Source organism: Trichosurus vulpecula, chromosome 2, assembly GCF_011100635.1.
Source record: "Trichosurus vulpecula isolate mTriVul1 chromosome 2, mTriVul1.pri, whole genome shotgun sequence".
NCBI classification, from domain to species: Eukaryota; Metazoa; Chordata; class Mammalia; order Diprotodontia; family Phalangeridae; genus Trichosurus; species Trichosurus vulpecula.
In genome coordinates, this window is record NC_050574.1 from 393,358,813 (window position 1) to 393,372,655 (window position 13,843).

Consider the following 13,843-nt stretch of genomic DNA (forward strand, 5'->3'; position numbering starts at 1 on the left):
AAACAGTTAACAAAAAGAGCCCAGAAATTGCTTCATTCTACAAACGCATTTTTTTGTCAAACACAGGATCACAGATTTAGAATCTGAAGGGTCCTGACATCTGGTCCAACCCTTTTGTTTGACAAATGCCAAGTGACTTGCCCAGGATCACATGGGCAGTAAGAAGCAGAGTCAGGCCTAGAACCCTGTTTCTGGAGTTTTGACTCAAACTCCAGCATCATTTCCATGTGCTGCACTGTTTCATGTCACTCAAAGCATGGATAACATTACTTTTAAGCACAAGCTTGTTTAAAAATGTTATAAAAAATAATCATTGGTGATTTAAAAGAGTGTCATCTCACAAAATTTTAGAAAGCACAAGCCTTCAGAAAGTTTGCCATGAAACCCAGCAAATTGGGGTCATCCCATGAGTAGTTGTAGATGAAATGGGGAAAAAAGCAAAAAATAACTGTAAAGAAAACATTTTTAGCATTTCTATCACAATCTATTCTCATAATCAGAGATAGAACCAGCCCATTAGGACTCTACCTTCCCAATATCAGAAATGTTAAGTGAGGAACTAGAAATGGCACTTCAGTAGAAAACACTGGAAAGAACAGCTGAATTTACCTAAATGTATATAATAAAAAATTCATTCTGGAAGCAACACAATTTATATTTTACAATTACATGTAAAGATAGTTTTCAACATTCATTTTTTTATAAGATTTTGAGTTTCAAATTTTTTCTCATTCCCTTCTTCCCATCCACTCTCCCCAAGATGGCAAGCAATCTGATATAGGTTATACTTGTGCAATCATGTAAACATATTTCTACATTAGTCATGTTGTGAAAGAAACAGAACAAAAGGGAAAAGCCAAAAAAAAATTGAAAATAGAATGCTTCAAGCAACATTCAGATTCCATAGTTCTTTCTCTGAATGTGGATAGCATTTTCCCTCATGAGTCTTTTAAAATTGTCTTGGATCACTGTATTGCTAAGAAGAGCTAAGTCAATCCTAGTTATCTTTACACACTATTGCTGTTACTGTGTACAGTGTTCTCCTGGTTCCACTTACTTCACTCCACATCATTTCATGTAAGTCCTTCCTGATTTTTCTGAAATCTTCCTGCTTATCATTTCTTATAGTACAATAGTATTCCATTACATTCAAATACCACAACGTGTTCAGCCATTCCCCAACTGATGGGCATTTCTTCAATTTCCAACTCTTTGCCAACACAAAAGAGATGCTATAAATATTTTTGTATATGCGGTCCTTTTCCATTTTTTATGATCCTTTTGGGATACAAACCTAGTAGTGGTATTGCTGGATCAAAGGGTATGCACAGTTTGATTGCCCTTTGGGCACAGTTCCAAATTGCTCTTCAGAATGGTTGGATCAGTTCATAATTCCACCAACAATGCATTAGTGTCACAATTTTCCCACATCTTCTCCAACATTTATTAATTTCCTTTTCTGTCAAATTAGCCAAATCTGATAGTTGTGAGGTAGTACCTCAGAGTTGTTTTAATTTTCATTTCTCTAATCAATAGTTACTTGGAGCACTTTTTCGTATGACTATAGATAGCTTTAATTTCTTCCTCTGAAAATTGCCTGTCCATGTCCATTTACCATTTATCATTTGGGGAATGACTTGTATTCTTATAAATTTAGCCAGTTTTCTATATATTTGAGAAATGAGGCTTTTATCAGAAACACTGCTGTCAAAATTATTTCCTAGCTTTCTGCTTTCCCTCTAACCTTGCTTGTGTTGGTTTTGTTTGTGCAAAAATTTTTTAATTTAATGTAATCAAAATCATCCATTTTGCATTTCATAATGTTATCTATCTCTTGTTTGGTCATAAATTCTTCCATTCTCCATAGATCTGCTAGGTAAACTATTACTTGCTCTACTAATTTGCTTATGATACCATATGATACCTTTATGTCTAAGTCATGTGCCCATTTTGACCTTATCTTGGTATATGGTGTGAGATGTTGGTCTATGCCTAGTTTCTGCCATACTATTTTCCAGTTTTCATCAAATAGCGAATTCTTATCCCAGAAGCTGGAGTCTTTGGGTTTATCAAACAGTAGATTACTTTAATCATTGACTACTGTGTTTTATGTACATAATCTATTCCACTGATACACCACTCTTTTTCTTACCCAGTACCAAACAGTTTTGATTATCACTGCTTTGTCATATAGTTTTAGATCTGGTAGAGCTAGGCCACCTTCCTTTGTATTTCTTTTTCATTAATTCCCTTGATATTCCTGACCTTTTACTTTTCCAGATGAATTTTGTTATTTTTTTCTAGCTTTACAGAATGTTTTTGGTAGTTTGGTTAGTATGGCATTGAATAAGTTAAATTAATTTAGAATTGTCATTTTTATTATATTAACTCTGCCTCCCCATGAACAATTGATATTTTTCCAATTGTTTAGCTGTGACTTTGTTTGTGTGAAAAGTGTTTTGTAGTAGTGTTCATATAGTTCCTGGATTTTTCTTGGCATGTAGACTCCTAAGTATTTTATATTGTCTGCAGTTATTTTAGATGGAATTTCTCTATCTCTTCTTGCTGTGTTTTGTTGGCAATAGATAGAAATGCTGATGATTTATGTGGATTCACTTTATATCCTTCAACTTTTCTAAAGTTGTTTATTATTTCAAGTAGTTTTTTTAGTTGATTCTCTAAGTATACTATCATTTGCAAAGTGTGATAGCTTTGTTTCCTCATTGCCTAGTCTAATCAATTGCTTTTTTCATTGCTTATTGCTAAAGCTAACATTTCTAGTACAATATTGAAAAACAGGGGTGATAATGGACATTCTTGTTTCACCCCTGATCTTATTGGGAATGATTCTACCTTGTACCATTACATATAATGCTTGCTCATGATTTTAGATAGATACTACCTATTTTAAGGCAGACTTCACTTATTCCCATACTGTCTAGTGTTTTAAATAGGAATGGGTGCTGTATTTTGTCAAAAGCCTTTTCTGCATCTATTGAGATAATCATATGATTTCTGTTGGTTTTATTATTGATATGATCAATTATGCTAATAGTTTTCCTAATATTGAACCAGCTATGCATTTCTCATATAAATCCCACCTGATCATAGTGTGATTGTGACAAATTGCTGCAATCTCTTTGCTAATATTTTATTTAAAATTTTTACATCAATATTCATTAGGAAAAATGGTCTATAATTTTCTTTCTCTGTTTTGGCTCTTCCTGGTTTAGGTATTGGCACTATATTTGTGTCATTAAAAAATTGGTAGAACTCCACCTATTTTTCCAAATAGTTTATGTAGTATTGGAATTAATTGTTCTTTAAACATTTGGTAGAATTCACTTGTAAATCCATCTAGCCTTGGAGATTTTTTCTTGGGGAGTTCATTGATGACTTGTTCAATTTCTTTTTCTAAAATGAGGGTATTTAAATATTTTATTTCCTCCTCTGTTAATCTGGTCAGTTTATATTTCTGTAAATATTCATACATTTCACTTAGATTGTCAGATTTATTGGCATACAGATAGATAAAATAGCTCCTAATTATTGCTTTAATTTCCTCTTCATTGGTGATGAATTAACCTCTTTCATTTTTGGTACTGGTAATTTGATGTTTTTTTTTAAATCAAACTAGCAAAAGGTTTCAATTTTATTGGTTTTTCTCTCATAAACCCAGCTCTTACTTTTATTTACTAGTTCAATAGTTTTCTTACCTTCAATTTTATTAATCTCTCCTTTGATTTTCAGAATTTCTAATTTGGTATTTAATTGAGCATTTTTAATTTGTTCTTTTTCTAGATTTCTTAGTTGCATGCCCAATTCATTGATCTGTTCTTTCTCTATTTTATTCATGTAAGCATTTAGAGATATAAAATTTCCTCTAAGTAATGCTTCAGCTGCATCCCATAAATTTTGGTATGTCATCTTATTACTGTCATTCTCTTGGATTAAATTATTGATTATTTCTGATTTGTTGTTTCACTAACTCATTCTTTGAGGTAAGATTATATAATTTTCAATTAATTTTTAATCTATCTTTCCATGGCCCTCTTTGTCACATGTAATTTTTATTGCATCATGTTTTGAAAAGAATGTATTTAATATTTCTGCCTTTCTGCATTTGACTGTGAGGTATTTTTATTCCCCAACATATGGTCAATTTTTGTGCAGGTGCCATGTAACACTGAGAAAAAGATTTATTCCCTTCTATTCCCATTCAGTTTTCTCCAAAGGTCTATCATACCTACCTTTTCTAAAATTCTATTAACCTCCTTAACTTCTTTCTTGTTTATTTTGTGGTTAGATTTATCTAGTTCTGAGAGGGAAGGGTTGAGGTTCCCCACTAGTATAGTTTTGCTCTCCATTTCTTCCTGTAACTCACTTAACTTCTCCTCTAAGAATTTGGATGCTAATGCCACATAGTGCATACATGTTTAATACTGACATTACTTCATTGTCTATTCTACCTTTTAGCAAGATGTAGTTTCCTTCCTTGTCTCTTTTAATTAGATCTATTTTTGCTTTTGTTTTGTCTGAGACTAGGATTGCTATTACTGACTTTTTTACTTCAGCTGAAGCATAATATGTTCTGCTCCAGCCTTTTACCTTTACTCTGTGTACATCTCTCTGATTCAAATGTGTTTATTGTAAACAACATATTGTAGGATTCTGGTTTTTAATCCATTCTGCTATTCACTTTTATTTCATGTGAGAGTTTATCCCATTCATATTCACTGTTATGATTACTAACTGTGTGTTTCCCTCTGTCCTATTTTCCTCCCTTTTTATTTTTTCTCTCTCCTTTCACCTTGTCCCTCTTCACCAGTGTTTTGCTTCTGACTACTACCTCCCTCAGTCTGCCCTCCCTTCTCTCAGTCCCCTTCCCTTTTCTTTCCCCTTTCCCTTCCTACTTCCCTAAAGGGTAAGAGAGATTTCCCTACTCAACTGAGTGCATATGTTATTCCCTCTTTGAGCCAAATCCAATGAGAGTAAGGTTCAAATAATGCCCACCCTCTCCCTTCTTTCCTTCTACTACAATAGGTCTTTCATGCCTCTTCATGTGATATAATTTACCCCATTCTGCCCCTCTTTTTCCTCTTCTCCCAGTACAATTCCTTTTTCACCCCTTTATTTTTTTTATCCTCATACCAAAGTCAACTTATACCCATACCCTCTAAGTATTATCCTTCTAACTGCTGTAATAGAGATATAGTTTTTAAGAGTTACAAGTATCATCTTCCCATGTAGGGATGTTAACAGCTTAACCTTATTTAATACCATGGGGTTTTTTTCCCCATTAACCTTTTTACTTTTTTATGCTTCTCTTGAGTCTTGTATTTGGAGATCAAATTTTCTGTTCAGCTCTGGTCTTTTCATGAGGAAAGTTTGAAAGTCCCTTATTTCATTGAATATCTGTCTTCCCTCCTGAAAGACTGTGCTCAGTTTTGCTGGGTAGTTGATTCTTGGTTGTAATCCAATCTCTTTCATTTTCCAGAATATCATATTTCAAGTCCAGATCCTTTAATATAGAAACTGCTAAGTCCTGTGTAATCCTGGACTGTGGCTTCTTGATATTTAAATTGTTCCTTTCTGGTTGCTTGCAGTATTTTCTCCTTGACCTGATAGTTCCAAAATTTGTATACAATATTCCTTGAAGTGTCCATTGGGGATCTCTTTCAGGAGGTGATCAGTGGATTCTTTTGATGACTAATTCACCCTCTGGTTTTAGAACACCAGAGCAGTTTTCCTTGATTATTTCTTGAAAGGTGCTGTCCAGGCTCTTTGTTTTGATCATGGCTTTCAAGTAGTCCAAAAATTCTTAAATTATCTCTCCTGGATCTATTTTCCAGGTCAGTTGTTTTTCCAATGAGCTATTTTACAGTTTCTTCTATTTTTTTCATTCTTTTATTTTTGTTTGACTGGTTCTTGATGTCTCATAGAGTCATTAGTTTCCATTTTCCCAATTCTAATTTTTAAGGAATTATTTTCTTCAGTTAGCTTTTGTGCCTCCTTTTCCATTTGGCCAATTCTACTTTGTAATGAGTTGTTTTCTTCAGTCAATTTTTGTGCTTCCTTTTTCAAGTTGTTGACTCTTTTTTTCATAATTCCCCTACATACCTCTCATTTTTTCCCCAATTTTTCTTCTGTTACTTGATTTTTAAAATACTTTTTGAACTATTCTAAGAAGACTTTTTGGACTTGGGACCAATTCATATTCCCCTTTGAGGCTTTGCATATAGGCATTTTGATATTGTTGTCTTCTTCTGAGTTTGTGTTTTGATCTTCCCTGTCACCATGGTGATATGATCAGGGCTCTATTTTTTGCTCATTTTTTTAAGTTGAGCTCTGCTCCTGGGTTAATGTCCCAAGCTTCTTGCACTGTGAGCCACCAGCCTGGTCACTGGCTTTCTGCACTGGGAACTCTGGGGTTGGTGGCTGACCCACTGTGCTAGGCTGGTCCAGACAAGTTGTACCTGTTGTGCCCTGGATTCTGGGGCTGGTAATTTGCCTGTGGCACTGGTGCTGGAGGTCTCACAGCTGGCCTACTGTGCCACTGTCCCACTGAGCCAGAACCACTGAGCCCTGGTTGCTGATTTGTGCTCTGGTTAAGAGCCTCCCTATGGCTTGGCCAGATACCACCTGTGCTGGGCTGTCTTCCCCTTTTACCCAAGTAAGAGAGACACTTCCTGAAGTCCTTTTAAGTTATCTTAAGCCAGGAAATTGTTTCGCTCCCTCTTTTTGTGGATTCTGTCACTCCAGAATTCTTTGGAGGCTTGATATAATATTGTTTCTGAGGGAAACTGAGGAGACCTTAGTCAACAGAGTGGCTTCTCTCCATCATCTTGGCTCAGCAACAAAATTTTAAAAGTAATAATGGGTTAATCTTAAGATTTTTCAAAGAAGGATGATGATCTCAGAAACATCAAAATTGCAGATGACACAAAAAGGCAATGCAAATACTCATACAGGATATAAGTAAGCTAGAGTACATTGCTAATCATGACTTCAGGGTGAGAAGATGCATAAAAGATATCAGCAAAAAGCTGCAATGCCAAAAAAGCAGGTAATCCAATCCTGTATCACATGTGAGGGACACCAAATGGACAGCTCAAATATTTCAATGGCTGCCACAAAATAAAAAAAAAAATAAGATAAAGGCAATCAGCTCATTGGTTAGCTTTTGTCAATCAGCCGATATATATTTATTAAATGCATATGATGTGCCAGGCACTAAATCAACATATGGGAACATAATGAAAGGTAAAAGACAGTCCCTGCTCTCCAGGAGACCACAGTCTATGGGGGAGACAATATGCAAAAAACTATGTACAAACAAACCAAATAAAGGATAAATTTGAAACAATTAAGGAAAGGCATTAGCATCAAAAGAGAATTAGGAAAGACTTTCTGTAGAAGGTGGGATTTTAAATGGGACTTGAAGGAGGTTCCTTTGTGAAGGTTTAACCAAATTTCCAAAGCATCCATGTGCCCTAGCTAATTTGTTAGGAAACAACATTTCATAAATATTCATTTTTTCCTCACCTTTCCCATTGTGTCCATCTCTTTATCACTCCAGACATTTAACCCAAACATATTTCTATAAAGGTAGCTATGGTAACTTCCCAACATTCATAGGATTATAGTTGAAGAACCAAAAGGGACCTCAAAAGTCACTTATGCCAAGGCCATCATTTTACAAATGAAGAAATTAAGGCCTAAGGAAGTTAAGTGACTTTTCAAATTCATAGAAATAATATATATCAGAGTAGGGATCCAACTCTAGAACCAGGTACCATTGTACCACATTGGCTGCACCTATGTAAATTTGGCATTCACTCCCATGACGGATTTATTCAGCCCATCTCCTGAGAGTGGATGGGCTTCTGCTCATCCACTCTCAAACAGTAACAACCATGAACTTGACCGCTTTTCAATAAGTTTTTTGGCTAATTAAACAATTTGTCACCAGCCAATATATAGTTCACTGGGCATTTCAAATATACTAATTATAATAATAGCTTGCATTTACATAAGCTCTTAAAGGTTTGCAAAGTGCTTTCCAGTTATTACCTCATTTGATCCTTACAACAGTCCTAAAGATATGTAGCATTATTATCCCCATTTAACAGATGAAAAAACTGAGGCTGAGAGAGGTTAAATGAGTTGCCCAAGGTCACTTAGCCAGTAATTGTCTGAGACAGGATTTAAACTCCCACAGAGCTTCCTGGTTCCAAGACCAACACTCCATAGATTTTGCTGTTTAGCTGACTCGTAAGATGCCCTAACAAGAAGACTGCTTTATATCAAGGTACAAATAATTAATGATCTTCCACTTTAATCCTACCAGGAGCATTTGCATGTTAAAGGAGAACTGTATTAGTGCAAATGAATACTTAAGTATTATAAGATCGGGATATGTTATGGTGTTATTTGGGAGGATTTATAAAATAAATATTTATCAAGTTCCCATTTCATGCAAACACTGTGAGCAATAAAAAAGAATGACAGTTCTTGCCCTCATGTAGCTTATGGTATAATAGTGAAAGTGGCGTAAAATCCAAAGAAGAGAAACTCAAATATGAACATTAAGAAGAATTTTACAGACTGAAAGTAATCTTTTACTCTAGAAAATGAAAGTCAATATCAAGCTGTATTGTTTAGGTGTGAGTTATGAGTCATAGACCAACATTTTGAAGCAGATTAACTCAACCCTATCCTTTTTTTCTGTTTGAATACAATAGTTTCATATAAAAGCATTGGCTAGGTCTTTGAAAAATTCCAATTATTCCAGTATAAATAGGACACATTCAAAAAATTAAAAGTTTTATCAAACCATCTGAACAGTACTCAGAATCAGAGGATTGTTGTGTTCCGTTTGCAATCACCATTAACCAAAACAGCTACATGACTGAAATATACCCTGCAGAGCCAAGTATAAGACTGCAATATGCAAATGAGAAGTTTTAAAAAGCCCAAGGTCGCATGTGAATAAAACACAGGTACTTAATGAACCATACTCTTCATGTCATTAACTTATAATATGCCCCCCCCCAAAAAAAGAATGTCGTTTAAACAAAATAAACAGTTGACACAGAAGATGGCAATAATTAAGATTTCTTCACTGAAAGAGATTAGAGCCTCATCATTTTTTTCTGCCATAACAGAAAAGTTTAATCTTTTGTAGTTCAAGGTGTCTTGAATATGTTGTTTAATTCATTTACTCTTTGTGTTTTCTCTCCTGAAGTCCATCACCAACTCTGAAACATGGACATCAGTTCCAAGAAAAGAGCATAAGCCAATTCACTTGTAGGTCATGAAATCACCTTCCTGATGTCATAGTCCTCCTCAAGAGCAGATGGCAATAAGGAGCTATTGAAGTGCCGTGACTGGAGAAGTAACTTATACACATACATTTTTTGGTCTCCAACCTACTTAATTCGTGCTGAGAATTCCCAGTGAGTAAGCTTTCTGCAGTAGAAGCACTAAGAAGTGAGGTGACTTGCCTAGGACCACACATGACTAAAACCCAGGCTTAACTGACCCTAAATGTAGCTCTCTCTCTCTACCCACTACACCACACTGTCTCTTTATTACACAACTCTTGGTACTTAAAATGTTCTATTTTAAACCCTCTCCTAGTGGCCTCCTTTGTTCTCCATACTACTACAGTTGTTTTATCACCATGCCAATTATCCTTTCCTGTTGCCCAAGAGGGAAAAAACATCTACCTAGCAAATGCATTTCCAAATCCATGCCACGTGATTCTGTTTGGAGATTATCCAAAACTGCTTAACATTTTTCCCCTTTGAAAAGAAGCCAAATGTACATCTGAATATTGTTGTACTTCCATGCCCTACATCACCAAACATATACCACTTGAACAAGAACACAACCAGCCTGGAAGTCCCCCAGATGTGTTGTTTTTGTCATGGAATCAAACTGAGGCACCTGATAATGTGTAAGCCAAAGTCTGTATTCAGTAATTCATGTTTGCCTATGGTGGGTAACTTTTATTACTATTATTAGCTACTTAAGTTTGGGAAAGTCTTTTTTTTCAAAATTATTTAAAAAATATGATTTTTGCAAGCAGGAATGAACTAGATCAGTTCATCACCCTTCATTATTCTATCATCGTGCTCATTTCCACTCAGAAATGGGAAAACAAGCCATAAAATAATGCAACACTTTTCATTTTCTTAAAGTCAGAACAAATTGGAGCTAGAGGCTTCCTTGCCACTGGTGCGCCTGCCCCTTCCAATGCTATTTTCATTTCCCATAAAGATTCAGGGCTTCTCCCATTTTAAAAGGGAAAATGGAAATAATGCGACAACAATGGTCTTGGTGTTGAAGGAGGATGATAGGGGCATGGAAATAGGATTCTGAAGGGACTAACACTTGGGTACTGGTAGGGACTAAGGTGGAAAGAAATCAAGTCCTATGAAATTATTCAACATTTGTGGAATGTCTTCTATGTGCCAAGCACTATGGTAAGTATGGGGGATACAAAGAAAGGCAAATTTTTTTGCTCTCAAGGAACTTAGCATATAGCAGACGAGACAACATGAAAACAATTATGTGCAAACAAGATGTGCTCAGAATAAATTACACACAATGGAAATAATAGCACAACAATAAGTAAAACTAGAAGTGGCTCCCCTCTCTTTCCTCCCTCTCTCTCTCTGCCCCTCTTTCCCCATCCTTACTCTTTGTCCCTCCCTCCTACATTCTCTCTTCCTCCCCCCATTTCTCCCTCCCATCTATCTCATTTCCTGTTCCCCTCTTTCCCCCACCCCACCTCTTTCTCTCTCTTTCCTTTCTCATTCTCTCTCCCTTCTTCCCCCCTCTTCCCTTTCCCCAAAGCATAACAATTTCTCACTTGCCTTAAAGATAATTGTTCTGGGCCAGTGATTACATTGGCATAGATAACTCCTGGTGAGAAAATCACTTCTACAAATACAGGTCATCATCTATTGTGCAAATTGTAATCTTAGAGTTGCATAAAAACTCTAAGTCTTAGTTTCCTGGGATACTGAGAGGTACATGCCCTATGTCCCACAATCAGTATTTATCAGAAGCAGGACATATACCCAGGTCTCTCAGAATTCAAGCCTGGTTCTTTGGCCACTATGCTGTGCCTGAAAAAGTAGTCAAAGTTATAAGGGAAACTTTTGTTAAAACAATTCTGATTCTGACCAACAAAAAGGAACTGCAGTAGAAATGATAAGAAATATGATGACAAGAGACCACTCTATCATTGAGATAAAAAGAAAAACATAAGGAACAGTAAAACGCAGATTGAAGCAAAGCTGATAATGAATACTACAAACAAAATAAATGAGGATGGATTTTCTTGTAAGTTTTTAAAGTACATTAGATTAGAGGCAAGAAGATGAAAGAAGTGAGAAAACCACTTCTTGTGTTGAATAAAATGACAGAAAATGAGAAGCAGACTAAATTCATCAATTTCCATTTCACTTATGTGGTGATTCCAAGGAGGATGATATTAGGACTGGGAATAATCCCACAATAATGGTCAGTGGGGAATAGAAACATAAGTGTGGAGACAGCCAGATAGAACTGACCTGCCTTCCATGAGCTCAAGTCACCAGGTACAGCGGAACTACAACCTAGAGTACTGCAATAATTGGCAGGTAGGATTGCTGAGCCACAGAGGTCTAAAAGAACAAAAATACCCTTGGAATGGGGTAGGGAAAGTGTCTCAAATTTAAAAAAAATGAGGACAATAAAATCTGAAAGCAATAATCCAATAATTTGGATTTGTTTTTGACAAAATTCTAGGAGGCTATTAGGAGAGTTTTTCACCACTTAGAAATGGAAGCAGTGGTCTTTAAGAGTCAACATGGCATCATTATGAACTTATCTAATCAAATTAACTTGGTTTTCTCAAAACTGGCAAAGTGAATTGAGCACCAGGTCTACTATTAGGAAGATTCAAATGGGGTCATAAAGAGTAGGAAATGACTAAAACAACTCAACAACAACAATAAAACAAGCTGATTATAGGCATCTAGGTGGCACAATGAATAGAGTGCCATGCCTGGAAACAGGAATACCAGAGTTCAAATCTGGCCTCAGACATTTACTAGCTGTGTGACCCTGGGAGAGTCACTTAACCCTATTTGCCTCAGTTTCCTCATCTATAAAATGAGCTGGAGAAGAAAATGGCAAATTACTTCAGTATCTTTGCTAAGAAAAACCCAAATGGGGTCAGGAAGAGTCAGATATAACTGAAAATGACTAAAGAGCAACAGGCTAATTAGATTGGAAGGTAAAAGAATTACTGTAGACATAATACACTTTTATTTCAGCAATTAAAAGTTTTTTTATTATCCTTATAGATAAGGTGGAGAGTTATGGGATAGACGATGGTTGTGAAAATGCAGAGCTGGTTGAACAACCAGACTGGTTATTAACAGCTCAAAATCATCTTAAAGTGAGTTGTCTATTGAATATTCCAAGGATCTGTCCTTGGTCCCAGGTTAATCAGTGTTTTTATCTATGACTTGGAAACCATAGAAGGAATGCTCATCACATTTACAGAGGACATGAAGTTGTGAGGGATAACAAGCACACTAGATAAAAGAGTCAGTCTCTAATGTAAGTTTGACAATTTCATTTAAAATAATGACACAAAAATACCTGGGAGACTACTTGCCAAGACACACAGGAATGATAGGAATACAACTAAAAATCACTTTACACAAAAAGACAGATGTAAATGATTGAAGAAATAGTAATTGCTCATAGATAGACTGTGCCAATATGATAAAAATTAAAATACTATATAAATTAATTCACTTTTTCTGAGCTATACCAATTAAAACTACCAGATAATTACTTTATAAAACTAGAAAAAGAGCAGAATGAAATTCATATGGAGGGGGGGAAAGGTCAAGAATCCCAAGGGAAATAACTTTCAGAAGTGGAAAGGGAGGCTAGAAACACCAGATCTCAAAGTATAATACAAAGTAATAATTATCAAAAGATTTAGTAATATTATAGGAAAGTTTTCCTATCAGCACAATTAATCATATCAACAACAAAACTAGCAGAAACCATATGATTATCTCAATAGATGCAGAAAAAGCTTTTGACAAAATACAATATCCATTCCTATTAAAAACACTAGAAAGCATAGGAATAAACGGAGTCTTCCTTAAAATTAAAAGCAACATCTACCTAAAATCATCAGTAAGCATTATATGTAATGGGGATAAGCTAGATCCATTCCCAATAATATCAGGGGTGAAACAAGGATGTCCATTTGTAATACTGGAAAAATTAGGAATCCCTGAGAAACCCCTAGCTACTGATAAGCACCCCCAGAAAGAATGGACTCAGATCTCTTCGGCATTTAGCAGATATCTCTAGGGCTCTGTGACTACTCCAAGGAATGTCAATAAGATTATCCCACTTAACAATAAACTGACTGAATCTTTTGATCAGCCAGGACCTTTGTTCCTGTTCCCCCCACCCTGTGACCTGGCCTGTAGGTTCCAGGAGATAATTAACCACTGTACCCCCACATGTCCTATATAAGTCACACCTGCACCCCAACACGGGGCCATTAATTTGGGTTGCAGCCCCGATGGCTGCCGGCTAATAAATTCTCCATTTAAAACATACTCTTGTGGCGTGTCTCGCTCGCTTCTGATACAACACATTATCACCCCTATTATTCAATTTGGTACTAGAAATGTTAGCTCTAGCAATAAGAAAAGAAAAAGAAATTGAAGGAATTAGAACAGGCAAAGAAGAAACTAAGTTATCACTCTTTGCAGATAATATAATGATTTACTTAGAGAATCCTAGAGAATGA

At 35.7% G+C, this 13,843-nt stretch overlaps 1 protein-coding gene across 1 annotated transcript in view; it reads right to left on the bottom strand.

The window, feature by feature from the left end:
- OCA2 (OCA2 melanosomal transmembrane protein) overlaps nt 1-13,843 on the bottom strand; it is a 625,581-nt gene that overhangs the window by 168,005 nt on the left and 443,733 nt on the right. The window lies entirely within an intron of this gene.